The sequence below is a fragment of the Phyllobates terribilis genome, unplaced genomic scaffold (assembly GCF_046119375.1).
Source record: "Phyllobates terribilis strain yellow unplaced genomic scaffold, ASM4611937v1 Scaffold_11__3_contigs__length_659146591, whole genome shotgun sequence".
NCBI lineage: Eukaryota > Metazoa > Chordata > Amphibia > Anura > Dendrobatidae > Phyllobates > Phyllobates terribilis.
The window spans coordinates 512161845-512178872 of record NW_027362771.1 but is presented as its reverse complement, the minus strand read 5'-3'; the positions used below and the strand labels follow the sequence as shown (position 1 = coordinate 512178872).

Genomic DNA, 17028 nt, shown 5'->3' with positions numbered 1-17028 from the left:
TGGGTGTGATAACATGGCTTACAAGCGCCGGCGTCTTCTTCACCTCCGATCATGCGCAGTGCGCATATTTGAAGCTGGCACATGTGCACCCGGCTTCAGAGGATCAATGCAGAGAGGGAAAGAAGGTGCGTGAATGCACGGGGTAAATATAGTGCTGACGATGATGCTGGCGCTTGTAAGCCATGTTATCACACCCACAAGGGCTTGATAACATGCCAAGTGGGCTAACTAGTCTAGGGACACTAATACCTCATTGACTAGTCAAAGCCCTCATTTACATATCATAAATGGACTTTAGAAATACTTTTTCTAAAGATCTGCTTGTGTGTAATGTAATACAGGGACTGTTAGGCAGGGTGTTTATATATGCAGACCCGACTGCTGGTGGTTCTGGAGGCATGGGGGGGGCGACTGACAGGTTCCCTTTAAGCAATATTTAGACCTTGGGAAGTGAATAAACATATCTACCTAATTTAGCATTTGGGAGCAGACACATTATTCATCAACGCAGTTAATTGAAGTCTGTTTTCCAACTATAGACATTTATGCCAGAAATGCGACTAAGAAAAAGTGATTCATTTCCATTAGGGCTTGTTCAGACTAGAATATAACAGTTTAAATAACACTGCATAGCCATGGCTAATATGAGCCTGATGGGTGGGCCACTACACCAGATAGGGCAGTGAAACCCCCCCCCAGAAACCGGCAGTCAAAAGATGATTAATAAATTGGAGGACACGACAGCATGCGTAGTGAAAATATATGAACACATTTTATTAAGAAATATTATCAAGCATATACAGGAACAGAACAAGAGGAGAAGGACCTAAAGTATGTATATATGTATAGGACCACATCCAATGTTATAACAAATACAAAATGTATAAGTACTGGCCCAGAGCAATCTGAGTCCACAATCCCAATTGCAGAATGCTGTCACGCAAGATGTAGAAAAGACTAAGTGACACAAAGGGAAGGGGTGAAGGGGGCCCAGACTCTAGGGAAATTAGGGATTGGAGACCTCCAAGGCTGATTTGATATCTCCCTGACTACCCTAAACGTCCTTATATTGGTTTCACACCAATCGCCGCACAGGAACCTAGCCCTGTCTTTCCCTGGTGCTTGGCCCTGGCGGAGATGTGCGCTAGTCGATCCTCGCTAGCAACGAAAGACAACAAGGGGGAACAAACAAGGGAAAATAGCTTAGCTTTAGTCGACTCTAGAGAGATGCACACATGTCCTCTAGCTCCAGAGAGGAAGAAGTGCTGCTCTTGCTCAAGCCTTCACAAGGGGTCATGTGAATATCACCGGCACCACCCTCTATCAACAGCCAGTATTTAAACACCCAGCCTGGGTTTCAATTAGCCGGAGGGAGATAGCCGCTGGGTCCTAGCGTGAGACAGCTAAGAAGGTGTCTGTAATGCCAAACAAAGAGATCTTCTGCAACCAACTGCAGGGTGACTGTTTGTCACATCTGAAACACCTGTGATAATTGCCCACTTAGCCTGAATGAAAATTGCACTGTGCCCTATGGCCAAAGAAACCTATCATATCAAAAAGTAAGTGACTCAAAAGAATATATTACTTATCTCTATAGGGCACAGTGGCTTACTACTCATGAATGTGGGCACGGCCCAGGGAAAAAGGCAAATAATTAAACATCTATAACTCCATATGAAGTACAAGTGACGGCGCATATAATAAATAAGGGGTTATAGATGTTTACTTATTTGCCTTGCTCCATTGGCCGTGCCCACATTCATGAGTAGTGAACCACTGTGCTCTAAAGAGATAATTAATATATTCTTTTGAGTCACTCACTTTTTGATATGATAGGTTTCTTTGTTTATTTGGCCATAGGGCACAGTGCAATTTTCATTCAGGCTAAGTGGGCATTCTGCAATTGGGATTGTGGACTCAGATTGCTCTGGGCCAGTATTTATACATTTTGTATTTGTTATAACATTGGATGCGGTCCTATACATGTATACAAACCTTAGGTCCTTCTCCAATTGTTCTGTTCCTGTATATCCTTGATAATCTTTCTTAATAAAATGTGTTTATATATTTTCACTTCTGATGCTGTTGTGTCCTCTAATTTATTTAGAATATAACAGTTCCTATGCTGTCCGTATGCAAAACTGACAGCATCCGGTGAGCACACTGTCTAATACAAGTCAATGTAATATTTCACATTGTGAAGACCCGGGGTCTTCCGTGGGCGTAACGCTACTCAGACAACACAGGGTGAGGATAAAACAGCGTGACAATACTTTATTGAGCCACAAAGCGGACAATAAACACACAGAACAGTCCCAGCAAATACCCAAGATGGTACAACATTACACAGTCTCACCCTTCCTTCTGCGCCCGCCTGAGATAGAACAGCTGTGACTATGGAAACTTCCAGGGCCGACTACCTCAACCAGTGGCCCCCCACTTCTGGCGGGCCCCCACAGAGAGGAGGTTGTGGCAAGCTTAGGAAGCTAGCAGTCCATCGAGGTACATGACCAGGACACCCAAGGGTCCCACCCGGGCCTCTCTGAGAGTTTCCATGGGGCCAGGCAACTGGTGGGCCCCTCCTGTCAGCTCCAAATGTCTCCATGGGTTCTAGGCGACCGGTGACTTCTTCCTCCTCTCCTGGACTCCCCAAAATGTATCCCATGTCTCTCTGATGGTTAAATGGAGCAGATCCAAATCTTTCCAGTCGGGGCCGGTACCCTTAGGCTAGAATCATATAGAATTCAAATCTGTGTCTCTTTGGATGCCATGCAATCCATCTAGTTCCTGAATGATGTTTCCTATTCTACTTCTAAGGTCTTTCTGATGTTCTTTCATTCTCTGTCCCAAGACTGTCCAACACAAAAACACATGTCCCTTCTGCTTCCCTGGGCTCAGCCCCCCTCAATGGCAGAACTGCTCTCACCCTACAATGGTATTTAACATATCTAGCAAACATTCATTGTTCTAGCTAATCTATTTACATAGTTTATATCACATGGGCTCTTGTAAATACACATCATTGTTTCAGAATCAAAGAGCAGATTACATTCAGGGTTATACAAATAATAATCTGTGTTAATCAACTAAAGAAGAACACAGATTAAAGAGTCAACCTAAAAATAAAGGTATGCTGCTCTTGCCATCAGAAAGTATGTCTGGCATAATTAAGATTTTACGCTGTATCGTCACACACATAAACGTTTTTACACACGAACCAATGGTCTGCATGCAGGCTAGGACTAACCCACAGGAGAACAGGAGAATCCTCCGGTGGGCCATCTCCCTCTTATATGAGCAGTACTTGGCACAATACACTTGAATCACTATGTACAGACAGAGACAGCATCTTATTCATGTAACAATCTACCCAGTTCATTGTTATAGAAATTTGTGATTGAGGATAATGTCACATTTGAATGTAGCTGAAAAGTGGGACCCTGCAGTTGGCTACTCGTGGGCCTTTGGCACCCCAGTCCAACACAGACTGCATGTAAATTAATCACAGCATGCACTACTTTTATCCAAATTTCAGATCAGGCTTTCCCATTATAAGTCAATGGGTGCGCAAAACATAGAATTCATATGGATTACTATTCCTATGGCATCTGTTTTTTTGGATCCCTTACAATTGTTAACATTGGAAACTGTATTTTTCTTTTTATTGTTTATTAAATTGTTGATTTAAAAATCAAATACTATACGGATAACAATATGGATGGAAAATTTTCTGGTTTTTATGTTTGGCGTCTGTTCCGGTGGTATCCATCTTTTTAGGCGTTCAGAGAACTGTGGTCGACCACACTTGTGCGCTAAAAAGACACCTAAAATACACATGACACCACCGGAACAGAGACCAGATGCAGTCCAAAGTGACTCCCTCTATCTCATAAGTGAGTGGTTACACTGGGGATTTTGTCTGAATCGCAGCTTTTTGGATTTACACTGAAACAATGACGTAATCGCTCAGCAGAGATCGCAGGATATATGTGACCCGAGACTTATTCCGATTGTGATGCCACAACTCTGCTAGGAATAGAGCGCCCTTGATTGTAGAATCAGACATTTATGATATCTATACATTTACAATTCTATGAATGTTCATCGTGCGTGACCTTCCCCACTTTATTTTTATTTGAAAAAAATATGTTGTGGACATAATTTTGTGGCACTTACTAATATATAAGTATTACAGGTTCTCCTCATGTCCTTGTTACTACAACCTCATCACAAACTGCACAGAGCTCATGTCCACATGCTGCTGATGTAGGAGCATGTGACCAGACCTGTCCATCAGACTCCTCCAATGGAAAAACATTGCTCATGTGAAAGCTATTTTTCATTGGAGGAGGCCATGCACAGGTCTGGTCACATGTTCCTCCATCAGCAGCCATTTTGTGGACAGGGGTTCTGTGCATTATCTGAGGAGGCTCTTTTAACAAGACCAGGAGGAAAACCTGTAATATATATTAGTAAATGACACAAAATCATGTATCCATCATATCTGTTATGATAACATGTTACCCCTGATTCATAAAAAAAATTATACCAAAACTCTGCAGCAAAGCACTTTGGAAAGGTGTGAAATTTTTGTGCAAATTTTGTGCACCAGAGTTTATCCCAGCTCCACCAAAATCAGTGGCGATGGGGCAGGATGGGGGCATGACGACACAGCATGCCTATTTGATGGCAAGCTGTTGTGTTCTTTACGTCAGAAATCTTACTCCAATCAGTGACTAGGTAAGTTTTTTGGTGAAGGCGCACAGAGGCGCACACCACTCATCAGACACTCCTGATTCATTAACAGGTGTATGTCTCCTAATGAATCAGGAGCATCTGTCTCCAACATGCTGTCACGCCAGGTTTGATTGCAACACAGAGAGTCACACCAGGAAGTGAGTGCAACACAGAGGGGAAAGGGAAAGGGAGCACAGACACTAGAGAAAGGGGGAAGAGGTGACCTCCTAATCTGGACTAGTGTCACCCTGTCTCCCCCTAATGTCCCTATACAGCCTCTGCAGCTGTCGCTGATCACGTTCCTCGCCCTACTATCCCTGGAGTAAGGCTATAGCTGGGGGAGGAAGGAGATGAGCTGTAGTCAACCTCCGCTAGCACTCTAAAGAAGACAAAAGGGGAAGACAACACAGGGGAACAACAACTCAGCTTTATAAGAACTCCAACAGGGCACACGGCCTCAAGACTCCAGAGAGGACGTGATGCTGCTTCAGCTAAGTTCCAAGTAGAAATGAGTATAACCGGTGACGCCCACCTGGGAGGGCAGGCGCTGACACCGCTGAAATGCCGCTGGCACCGAAGGTGAGTATAGGTGATATTATTTTATAAGAGGGGGACATAGTGATTGAGAAGGGGTTGCAAGAATAGTGAACAACCCCTTTAAGAAAATAATGGTCAACCGCACACAGGTTATTTTCTTAAATATAAATGATAATAAAATGTTCATGGCTGTGTCTAAAATTTTGGGTTGTGGGATCTTGGCACGCATAGCAGGATTCACGAGTCTATACGCTCCCCACAACAATTTCAGTCCATGAGATTTTACACTTTTTAACAAAACAGTGCTGCTGCAGCACTTAGCGTGCACTTACTGATAGGTAACATCATTACTGTTGTTACCTATTGATAACTGCATGGTGAAAGCTACGCTTTGACAGTGAGGAAGGCCTTTGAGGGTTGTGAGATCCCGTTCTGCATGCCGCAATCCCACAGTCTGGAGTTTCGGATCCAGCTATTGCTAGAAAGTTGCTGTCCTATGACTTGGCATTAGGGACAGATACGGGTATTTTTAAAATGACTTATTAGTGTTGAGCATTCCGATACTGTAATATCGGGTATCGGCCGATATTCGCGGTATCGGAATTCCGATACTTAATTCCGATACTTTTACAATATCGGATACCGGAATCGGAAGTTCCCATAATGCCTGTGCTCTGCAGTGTCTCTGAAGGATGACAAGCTGGATGGCAGCGCTCAGCTGCGATCCAGCCTGTCATCAGAATGCCATCCCAGCGTGGGAGAATTCTCCTGATTGTTTAAAAGCCGGCGGGCGGTAAAAAGCCGCCGGCTTTTAAACAATCACACAGCCCCATACTGCTTCCCCGCAGCCTCCCACACCGATCCTCCGCTCCCCTCGCCACCTCCCATCCCGATCGTAAGCTAGGACCGGGCGGGGAGCGCAGCACCAAGGAGCGAAGGACCCGGGCGGGGAAGCCGGCAATGAAAAGACTTCACCGCCGGCTTTCCCGTTCTGTGCTGCGCTTTCCCGCCGGTTATTTCAAATGAACAGCTGAGATATCAGGTGATGCCGATCAGCTGTTCATTTGAAGTCGCCGCGGTGCCCTCAGAGGGTTCATGTGAGTTCATGCTTGACTGCATGAACTCACATGAACTTTCCCACGGCCGCACAGGTCAGCCTCACCTCCCAGACCATCAGCCCGTCATGATTAGTGTGTGTGCGGGTGTGTGTGCGGGGTGTGTGTGCGGGGTGTGTGTGCGGGGTGTGTGTGCGATGTGTGCGGGTGTGCGCGGTGTCTGTGCGATGTCTGCGAGTGTGTGCGGGTGTGCGCTGTGTCTGTGCGATGTGTGCGGGTGTGTGCGTGCAGGCAGACATAGGCCGATGTGACACTACTACTCCCATCGGCCTATGTCTGTCCCCCGTCCACTCGTGCCAGCAGGATCAGCTCGATGGGAGCAGTAGTTCCCATCAGCCTGATCCTGCTATATAAATTGCCCTACTGTGTCCCCAATAAATTTTAAATACATGTCATTGGTGGCCAGTGGTTACCTACAATAAATTAGTTCATACATTACCTGTCCCCGCCGATCGCCACCTAAAATAAAGTAAAAAATAAAAAACTACACCTATACTCACCTAGACACCTAATTCCCCGAAGCCATCGATCTCCTGTAATAAAATATAAAATAATAAACCACAACCTTATCCTTACCCCTCCGTAGTAGTCCACGAGTGTCCCACGATGATCTCCAGTTCAGAGCAGCCACATAGAATGTGACCGCTCTGAACCGCTGCCGCCGCTAGAATGACGGGGCCGTAAGGGTTCACCGGAGTTCAGGCAGCGCTGCTTCGGTTAGCTCCTTTACGGCCCTGCTGTATCGTGAGAAATTCCCACGGTAAGAGAAAAAAAGGGCTTCCCTATATTGTTGTGTCCGGCTAGGTACAAATAGCCAGCTGGTGGTTGGGGGCAGCCCGTTCCTGCCTGCTGTACCTGACTGTCCCACGCTGTCAGTGACGTGCATGAGGTGAGCTGAGTTCATTGGACATGAACTCGGCTCATCTGGATGACGTCACAGAGAGACACTGAGGAGCGCAAGCACGCCTGCGCTTCTCAGTGTCTGCGGGATGACAGGCTGGATGGCAGCGTTCTGCTGCGGTCCAGCCTGTCATCTCGATGTAGCAGAGCTGAAGCTGTCGTGGGAACCATGGAAAGGTAAGGATGAGGTTGCTTTATTATTTTTCTTTTATTGCAGGAGATCGTTGGCTTCAGCTGGAATGGGTGTGATGGTAAGTATAGTTTAATTTAGAACAATAAAGAATTGTGTGTTTATTTCAATTAAAGGACTTTATTCTGGGTGTTTGTGTTTTTCTTTAACTTTGACTATGGGGTTAGTAATGGGGGTGTCTTATAGACGCCTCTCCATTACTAACCTGGGCTTGATGTCAGCTGGCATTATAAGCTGACATCAACCCCAGCCCTATTACCCTCTGCCACCGCACCAGGGCAGCGTGGAAGAGCGAGGCTAAGTGCCAGAATTGGCGCATCCTATGGATGCGCCATTTCTGGGGCGGCTGACGGCTGGTGTTTCTAGCCTGGGAGGGGGCCAATATTCATGGCACCCTTCCTGGGCTATTAAAATCAGCCCCCAGCTGTCTGCCTAGCCTTTGCTAGCTATTAAATTAGGGGGGACCCCACGTTATTTTTTTGGGGGGGTTCCCCCATTTTAATAGCTAGTAAAGGCTAGGTATTCAGCTGGGGGCTGATATTAGTAGCCTGGGAAGCTCCGTGGGTATTACCCCCTTCCCAGGCTTCAAACATCTGCCCCAGCCGTCTGCTTAACCTCCGCTAGAGCCTAAAATTACGGGGAACCCCACGCCAATTTTTTTTTAAATAAATCCTTTATTTTAACACTAAATGACAAGTACAGTAATCAACACTGTCACTGTGCTTCATATATATGTGACTGACATGTTTCTATCTATCTAATCTATGTGTGATTCTCTATTCTTTCTATTCTAAATTGTCGGGTACAGATGCTGAATTGCCGGCCGGCTTTTTTAAAGAGACGGTGCACGAAAACACTAATATTTTTTTAAATAAATCCTTTACACTATATGACAAGTACAGTAACCAACACTGTCACTGTACTTCATATATGTGTGACTGACATGTTTCTATCTATCTAATCTATGTGTGAAGCTCTATTCTGTCTGTTATAAATTGTCGAGTACCGATGCTGAATTGCCGGCCGGCTTTTTTAAAGAGACGGTGCACGAAAACACTAATATTTTTTTAAATAAATCCTTTACACTAAATGACAAGTACAGTAATCAACACTGTCACTGTACTTCATATATATGTGACTGACATGTTTCTATCTATCTAATCTATGTGTGATTCTCTATTCTTTCTATTCTAAATTGTCGGGTACAGATGCTGAATTGCCGGCCGGCTTTCTTAAAGAGACGGTGCATGAAAACACTATTATTTTTTAAAATAAATCCTTTACACTAAATGACAAGTACAGTAAGCAACACTGTCACAGTACTTCATATATATGTGACTGACATGTTTCTATCTATCTAATCTATGTGTGAAGCTCTATTCTTTCTGTTGTAAATTGTCGGGTACTGGTGTATGCCGCTGATGAATTGCCGGCTTTTCATGTCATTCTACATTATTCTTAGTTGTTTTACTTCATGTAGAATTAACCTACAAGGAAAGAAAGGGTTTATTTTCATTCCGATATTTGTGTCCCATTGACTTGCATTGGTTTCCGGTATCGGAATCGGTGATATCCGATACTTTTTGGGTATCGGCCCGATCCAATCCGATACGATATTTCCTGATATCGGAAGGTATCGCTCAACACTATGACTTATATTTAAAATAATACCTGTATGCAACTGCCCATTGTTTTCTTAAGTAAAAAGGGCAACTGTGCTCAGGTGATGGGCACTCTTCAGTATCTTACACACCTGATGATTTATCCCCTTGGTGTCACAGCCAGGTTTTGCCTTTATGACAGACCATTTTTTTAAAACTTTTTTATAGTGCCATAACTTTTTAAGTTTTTGGCAACATAGACGTAAATAAAATGAATGACAAATGTGATTGCTGAAACACACGTCGGGGTGGACGTCACATTTGTGTTGAAGGTCCTGTGTCAGGTACATTACTATTCATTCTTGTTCAGTCACTGCTATATCCATCTATGATTAATGACACATTCTACTGTATATCACTGGATATTCCCAGCTGTGATTCTTTATATACAATACTATCTCTATGGCTTCCAACCTAGCCTAGCATGTGACTATATGGCTACTATCTACATATGTTTCAACAGTCTCCTCAATTTATAACTTTTTATACTCTCCTTTTATGATATAAACTTTTTTCAGCGTGTGATCCCGTCTTTTTTATGTATTTCAACTGAGCACTAATTTTGTCTCCAATAATGATTTTTGTACTGTCTATTATATGTTCTTTACAATTACCTTTTATTGGATTTGTCATTAAAATATTAAGGAAATATTAAGAATTTCTCTCTCCCAGACCCCTCTTCATCCCCCACCTCCCCTATAGTATTTGTCAAAGGAGAAGAGCTGACACTTGGCTAGTGGCATCTATGCAAATTAACACACACAGGAGAAATAGTTTGTAGACAAATGCTAGCACAAAGGGTGCTACCAAACCCAATTAACACAGGCTTGTGATAAATCTAAATCTAGGTGAGAAAGTTGTATTCCCAGAGCTTCAAAAGGAATTAAACAGAAATTTTTAGCCGGACCGGCACCAGTGCAAAATATGGAATATCTGAAGTTCCATAGGTCCGATAATAATGGGACCCATATTTTTAGTGGCAGGGTCAGCTAAGGAACAATATGCTTATTTTCCCATAGCTGTAAAACCCTCCGGGGAGTTTTGGCGCAAAAGTTCCAAAATAACGGATTGCAGCTACGCCATGTGTGGTCTCTAAAGAAAGATAAATTCATAACGGAAAATATGGCGTTGCTTGCAAGTTTCTGCAATCAAGCAGAAATAAATTCTCCCATAAGTTAGGAATTCTAACAAAAATATGAAGGCTGGAGCCCAGCCCACATGATGTCATCCCAGGGGGTGTGTGGGCAGGTCTCTCCCTACAGCATAAAAGACACAGCACAAGGGGGGATCAGTATTCATTGCCGGGGGGTATAGAGACTATAAGCAAAGGGTCACATTCGATAACGGTCACATTCGATAACGGTCAAATCAAAGTAGGGCCCCCCTCTAGCTATACTGAATCGGCTGTGCGATCTTATAGTAAGTTCTCCTTTAATCATTATTATTTTACATAACTGCATATGTATTGTATTGTCTCCTTTTGTAAAATCTTTGTATATTTTCCCTAAACACTGCCTCCCTTTTGGGTTAAATATAAAATTTAATAGTCCTGTTTCTTTTGTTCTGTAATTATTCCCTCTCCCAAGCCATATACGCTACCAGAACGCAGGCGTCCGACCCGGCCTGTATTATATTTCAAATTGGGTCGATGGTGGCAGCGAATAATAGTAATTGGGCTATCGTGAAGCTAGCAGTGAATGTACAGAGGTATATACACATATTCCATGGGTTGGGATTCGGAGGTGTATACGCCATATGCTCACTGTGCACTTGCCCATACCTACGTAATGAATAATCGGGACCGTATGTGCACGAATCCCTGCTCAATCCTGACGGTCCTGACATAGTGACGGCAGTGGTGGGATATTGTGTGATCTCCCCGGTGTCGTCACTGACAGGATATCTTCTTTTTGGTTTCTACTTCAGTATGAGATACTGTGTATAGTTAACATTCAGTTGGTTACGTATAATCATTCTGTACATATTACTGCATAATATATATTCTTCCTGTTTTTTTATCTTTTATATGTACTTAACATTTCTCATATGTCTACTTTACATATGCATCATTTTTCAAAAGTCATTTTATTTTGTTAGGAGGTTAGAAAGTTAAAAATTGAACAGTAATTTCTAATTTTTTCAATAAATTTAGAAAACCTGTTTTTAGGGTCATATTCAGATTTAAAAGGACTTTGAGTGGCTGGTATGTTGAAAACTCCCTAAAAGTGATACCATTTTAAAAAACACACCCCTCATATACTTAAAAATTGCTGTCAGGAAATGCTTTAACCCTTCAGGTGCTACACAGGAATTAATGCAAAGTGGAATGAAAAAAAATAAAGTAATTTTTCCTCTAAAATGTTGCTTTAGCCCCATTTTTTTCACTTTTACAAGGAATAGCACTAGAAAATGGACCCCACAATTTGTTGCCCAACTTCTTATGAACGTGCTGATACCCCACATGTGATCAGGAACCTCTGTTTGGACAAACGGCAGGGTTTGGAAGGGAAGGAGCACCATTTGAATTTTGAAACACAAATTTGCCTGAAATAAATTGGGGTCACCATGTCGTATTTGCAGGGCCATTAAGGCACCAAAACAACAGAAAACCCCCACAAGTGGCTCAATTTTGAAAACTATACCCTTTAAAGATTTTATCCTGGGGTATTGTGAGCATTTTGAACTCGCAGATACTACAGAGAATTTGATAACATTAGGTCGTCATATTGAAAATTTTCATTTTTTTCACAAAAATGCTGCTTTAGCCCAACAGTTTTCACTTTTGTAAGTAGTAACATGGAAAAGTAGACCCCACAGTTTGTTATCCACTTTCTTCTGAGTGCGGTGTTACCCCACATGTAATCAAAACGTTTTGTTTGGATACACGGCAGGGCTTGGAAGGGAAGAAACGACATTTGGTATTTGGAATGTAAATTTGGCTGGAAAAGATTTCAGACACATGTCTCATTTGCAGAGCCCCTGATGTACCAAAAAAGCAGAAACTCCCACAAGTGACCCCATTTTGAAAACTAGACTCATCAAGTAATTCATCTACGGGTGTGTTAGCTTGTTGAACCTGTAAGTGCTTTGCAGAACTTTCTAAAATGTTGATGTGAAAACAAAAATTATGTTTTGTCCTCTAAAATATTGCTTTAGCCCCAAATTTGTAATTTTCACACTGGATGATAGGAGAAAACAGACCCCAAAATTTGTTACACGATTTTTCCCAAATGTGATGATACCCCATATGTGGTCAAAAACTGCTGCTTAAGCACATGGCAGGGCTCGGAAAGGAAAGAGCGCTATTTGATTTTTGGAGCGTAAATATATCTAGAATAGATTGTGAATGCTATGTCGCATTTGCAGAGCCCCTAACATGTCAAAACAACAGAAACCTCCCAAAAGTGACACCAATTTGAAAACTAGACCCCTCTAGGAATTCATCAAGTAGTGTACTGAGCAATTTTAACCTACACGATTCACAAAACTTTTAGATGTGAAAAATGTGAACATTTGGATGTGAAAACAATAAAAGTAATTTTTTTTTTCACTAAAATACTGTTTTAGCACCAAATTTATAATTTTCTTGAGGGGTAATAGGAGAAAATGGACCCCATAATTTGTTATGAACGTGGCAGTACCCCATACAGTGGATACAGAAAGTATTCAGACCCCTTTAAATGTTTCACTCTTTGTTTCATTGCAGCCATTTGGTAAATTCTAAAAAGTTTTTTTTTCTCATTAAAGTACACTCTGCACCCCATCTTGACTGACAAAAACAGAAATGTAGACATTTTTGCAAATTTAATAAAAAAGAAAAACTGAAATATCACACGGTCTTAAGTATTAAGACCCTTTACTCAGACACTCATATTTAAGTCACATGCTGTCCATTTCCTTGTGATCCTCCTTGAGATGGTTTTACTTCTTCAATGGAGTCCAACTGTGTTTAATTATACTGATAGGACTTGATTTGGAAAGGCGCACACCTGTCTATATAAGACGTCACAGCTCACAGTGCATGTCAGACCAAATGAGAATCATGAGCTCAAAGGAACTGCCCAAGGAGCTCAGAGACAGAATTTCTGCATTACTCAAGGTTCCTAAGAGCACAGTAGCCTCCATAATCCTTAAATGGAAGAAGTTTGGGACTACCAGAAGTCTTCCTAGACCTGGCCATCAAGCCAAACTGAGAAATCGTGGTAGAAGAGCCTTGGTGAGAAAGGTAAAGAAGAACCTCAAGATCACTGTGGCTGAGCTCCAGAGATGCAGTAGGGAGATGGGAGAAAGTTACACAAAGTAAGCTATCACTGCAACCCTCCACCAGTCGGGACTTTATGGCAGAGTGGCCCGTCGGAAGCCTCTCCTCAATGCAAGACATATGAAAGCCCGCATAGAGTTTGCTCAAAAATACATGAAGGACTCCCAGACTATGAGAAGTAAGATTCTCTGGTCTGATGAGATGAAGATAGAACTTTTTGGTGAGAATTCTAAGCGATATGTAGGGAGAAAACCAGGCACTGCTCATCACCTTCCCAATACAATCCCAAAAGTGAAACATGGTGGTGGCAGCATCATGCTATGTGGGTGTTTTTCAGCTGCAGAGATAGGACGACTGGTTGCAATTGGAGGAAACATGAATGCGGCCAAGTACAAAGATATCCTGGATGAAAACCTCTTCCAGAGTGCTCTGGACTTCAGACTTGGCCGAAGGTTCACCTTCCAACAAGACAATGACCCTAAGCACACAGCTAAAATAACAAAGGGGTGGCTTCAGAAAATTTGTTGCATCATTCCCAAGAAGACTCATGGCTGTACTAGCTCAAAAGGGTGCTTCTACTCAATACTGAGCAAAGGGTCTGAATACTTATGACCATGTGATATTTCAGTTTTTCTTTTTTAATAAATTAGCAAAAATTTCTACATTTCTGTGTTTTTTTCAGTCAAGATGGGGTGCAGAGTGTACTTTAATGAGAAAAAAAAATGAACTTTTTAGAATTTACCAAATGGCTGCAATGAAACAAAGAGTGAAAAATTTAAAGGTAGGAGCAGTTATTATCTTTTGGAGCCCTAGAATAGTTTGTGGGTGATATTTGCGGAGCCCCTAAGGTGCCAGAACAGCAGAAAACCCTCCAAAGTAACCCCATTTTAGGACTTAAACCTCTCAATGAATTTGTCTACGGCTGCAGTGATTATTTTGTAACATCCACGCCAGGCTTTATTTCTGGAGAATTGCAAATATGTTGATTTAGTGCCCATACATTATGCCCACATACATTGTAGTGCCTTCATATTGTAGCTCCCCCATACATTGTCCCCAGATTATGCTTCTTGAGACATGCACCCCGTAAATTGTAAAGGGCGCTCTCCACACTGCAATAATGCCAAACATATGGCTGCTTACTGCGGTTTAGGCACAGTATTCACTGGATTTTATTTGGTGGGCTGGGAGCCATGTCACTTTTCCAGAGTCTTTGTTTTACCAGTAATGTGGGACCCCCTATAGTTCCAGTGACAGATGATGGATCTGAGTGAGGGCTGGTTTTGTGCAGGATAAGTTAGGGGTTTTGATTGGTAACATTTTTTGATCGCTTCCAGTATAAGGCTGGAATTACTTTCTTGTCTTCTACGCTGAGCACTTACTTCAGGGTTTCCATGTAAATCCCACAAAAATGTGATTCAGACGAAATCCCCAATGGAACCACCCACCATAATGAGGCAGATGGAGACACTTTGGACTCAGTTTGGTGTCTGCTCCGGTGGTATCCATCTTCTTAGGCGTTCAAAGAACTGTGGTCGTCCACACTTGAGTGCTAAAAAGACACCTAAATGATGGGATACCGCCGGAATAGAGACCAGACGGAGTCCAAAGTGAATTCATCTGCCTCATAAGTGAGTGGTTCTGCTGGGAATTTTGTCTGAATCAGTTTTTGGGATTTGGGCCACGGCTACACTATCAGTATTTGGTCAGTATTCGGTCAGTATGTTTTCTTAGGAGTAGGAGACAAAACCAGGAGTGGGTGATAAATGCAGAATTGGTGACCGAATACTGACCAAATACTGATAGTGGGGCCATGGCCTTACACGCAAACCCCAGTGTAAGAGCTCAGCAGAGAGGGCAGGATAAATGTGAGCCGAGCCTTATTCCGATCTTTGGGAGGTAAAATGAGCAAATAAACAGCAGTACAAGAATAGTTTTTATTTTTGCACGGTTTACTGTGTGGTATTAGTTATCAGACTGCTTCATTCTTTGGGTCGGTGCAATTAAAGCAATACCAGATTTATATATTTTTTTTGCTTTTTTTTTTTTATAAAAAATGTTTTTCGTTGCCATATTCTGAGAGCTGTAACATTTTTATTTTTTGGTGAGCAAAGCTGTATAAGGGCTTATTTTTTGCCCTATGAGTTGGAAATTTTTTTGGTACCATTCTGAAGTTCATATTTATTTTTGATCGCTTTTTAATCAGATTTTTCAGATGCAGAATGAACAAAAATCAGCAATTCAGTTATTGTTTTTATACATTTTTTTGTGTGGTTCACCTTGCAGTAAAAGTGATAGCACCAATTTATTCTTCGAGTCAGTATGATTACAGCAATACCAGATTTATATATTTTTTTGCTTTGCTACTTTTACAGACTAAAAACAATATTTTACAAAAATTGATTTGTTTTTGCATTCTATATTCTGAAAGCTGTACCTTTTTTATTTTTTTTGCCAAATGAGCTATGTTAGGGCTTGTTTTTTTTTGCAGGACAGTTTTCATTTATACCTTTTTTTTCATACGACATTTTGGTCGCTTTTTTATTAATTTTTTTGTTTCAGTATGATAAAAAACACACCAAAAATGTTGTTTTTTTTCAATATATTTTTTTACGGTCTTTGCTGTACGGAATAGATTATGCAATAGTTTTATAGTTTGGGTCATTGCAGATGTGGCGATATCAATTATATGAACTTTTTTTAAATTTATTTTTGTTTTAATACAAACGCTGCGTTCTTACTGGCAAAGAGGCTTTTCGTGATTTGTGTGCGCTTTTTGAGTATTTTTTTACCTTTTTACACATTTTATTCCACTTTTTTTACTTTTTAACTTAGTCCCACTGTGGGACATGTATATGTTTTTACTTTCATCACTAGCTTCAATCATGACTCACTGACAGAGCCTGTACTCTGCTGATAGCTGGTGTCATGTCCCATGATTTAGGAATCATACAGACAGTATTGTATTATCATTGTGTTGTTGTTATGATGCCTTGCAACAAAGTTTTCCCCTTTTAGAAATTGCCCTCCCTCTCTGTGTGACTCTAATGTAGCTCGGATGTCAGTAACTACTCCCCTCTTCTTCCTCATTCTATAAGTCAGCCATTTTTAGTGCATACGTGTCTGCATCTCTTGTTCAAAATAAGTTTTTTTACCTACTGTATTTGTGACTAACTACAAGAATTCATTGGAAAATAAACCTTTTTCTGGTATCTTCACAAGTGCCTCCTGCAGTCGAGTTCAAGCTATCTAATGATAGTGTAACATGGTGTGGGGCGGTAGCAGTGGGCAAGGCACTCTTCTGGGGCGCCCCGGCATGTTACATGAAAGAGGTCTTGGCTGGGTGTGTGGACTTGTACTGGGAGGGCATTACACCTGTGCAGCCCACATGTAACCTTTGTTGTAGGTTTGCCAGGACCAGATGTGTCACAGTTCAATGAGGGAGACTACCATTCAAAAATTAATTCTTTACTGAACGGTAACATGATAAGGGTTATATATATAGATAGCGGGTACAAAGTCTTATGAACGTTTCCTTTACAACTCTCAAAGCATTTTCCACACAGTTTCCTTCCTTAGTAGTTTACACCAGTGTTCTCTATGTCCACTGTTTCTCTCTTCTTCACC

General features: G+C 41.9%; 1 protein-coding gene across 3 annotated transcripts in view; it reads left to right on the top strand.

The window, feature by feature from the left end:
- The window catches only part of ARHGAP25 (Rho GTPase activating protein 25), a 134733-nt gene that overhangs the window by 67312 nt on the left and 50393 nt on the right, over nucleotides 1-17028 (top strand). The gene's annotated exons all lie outside the window — the stretch shown is intronic.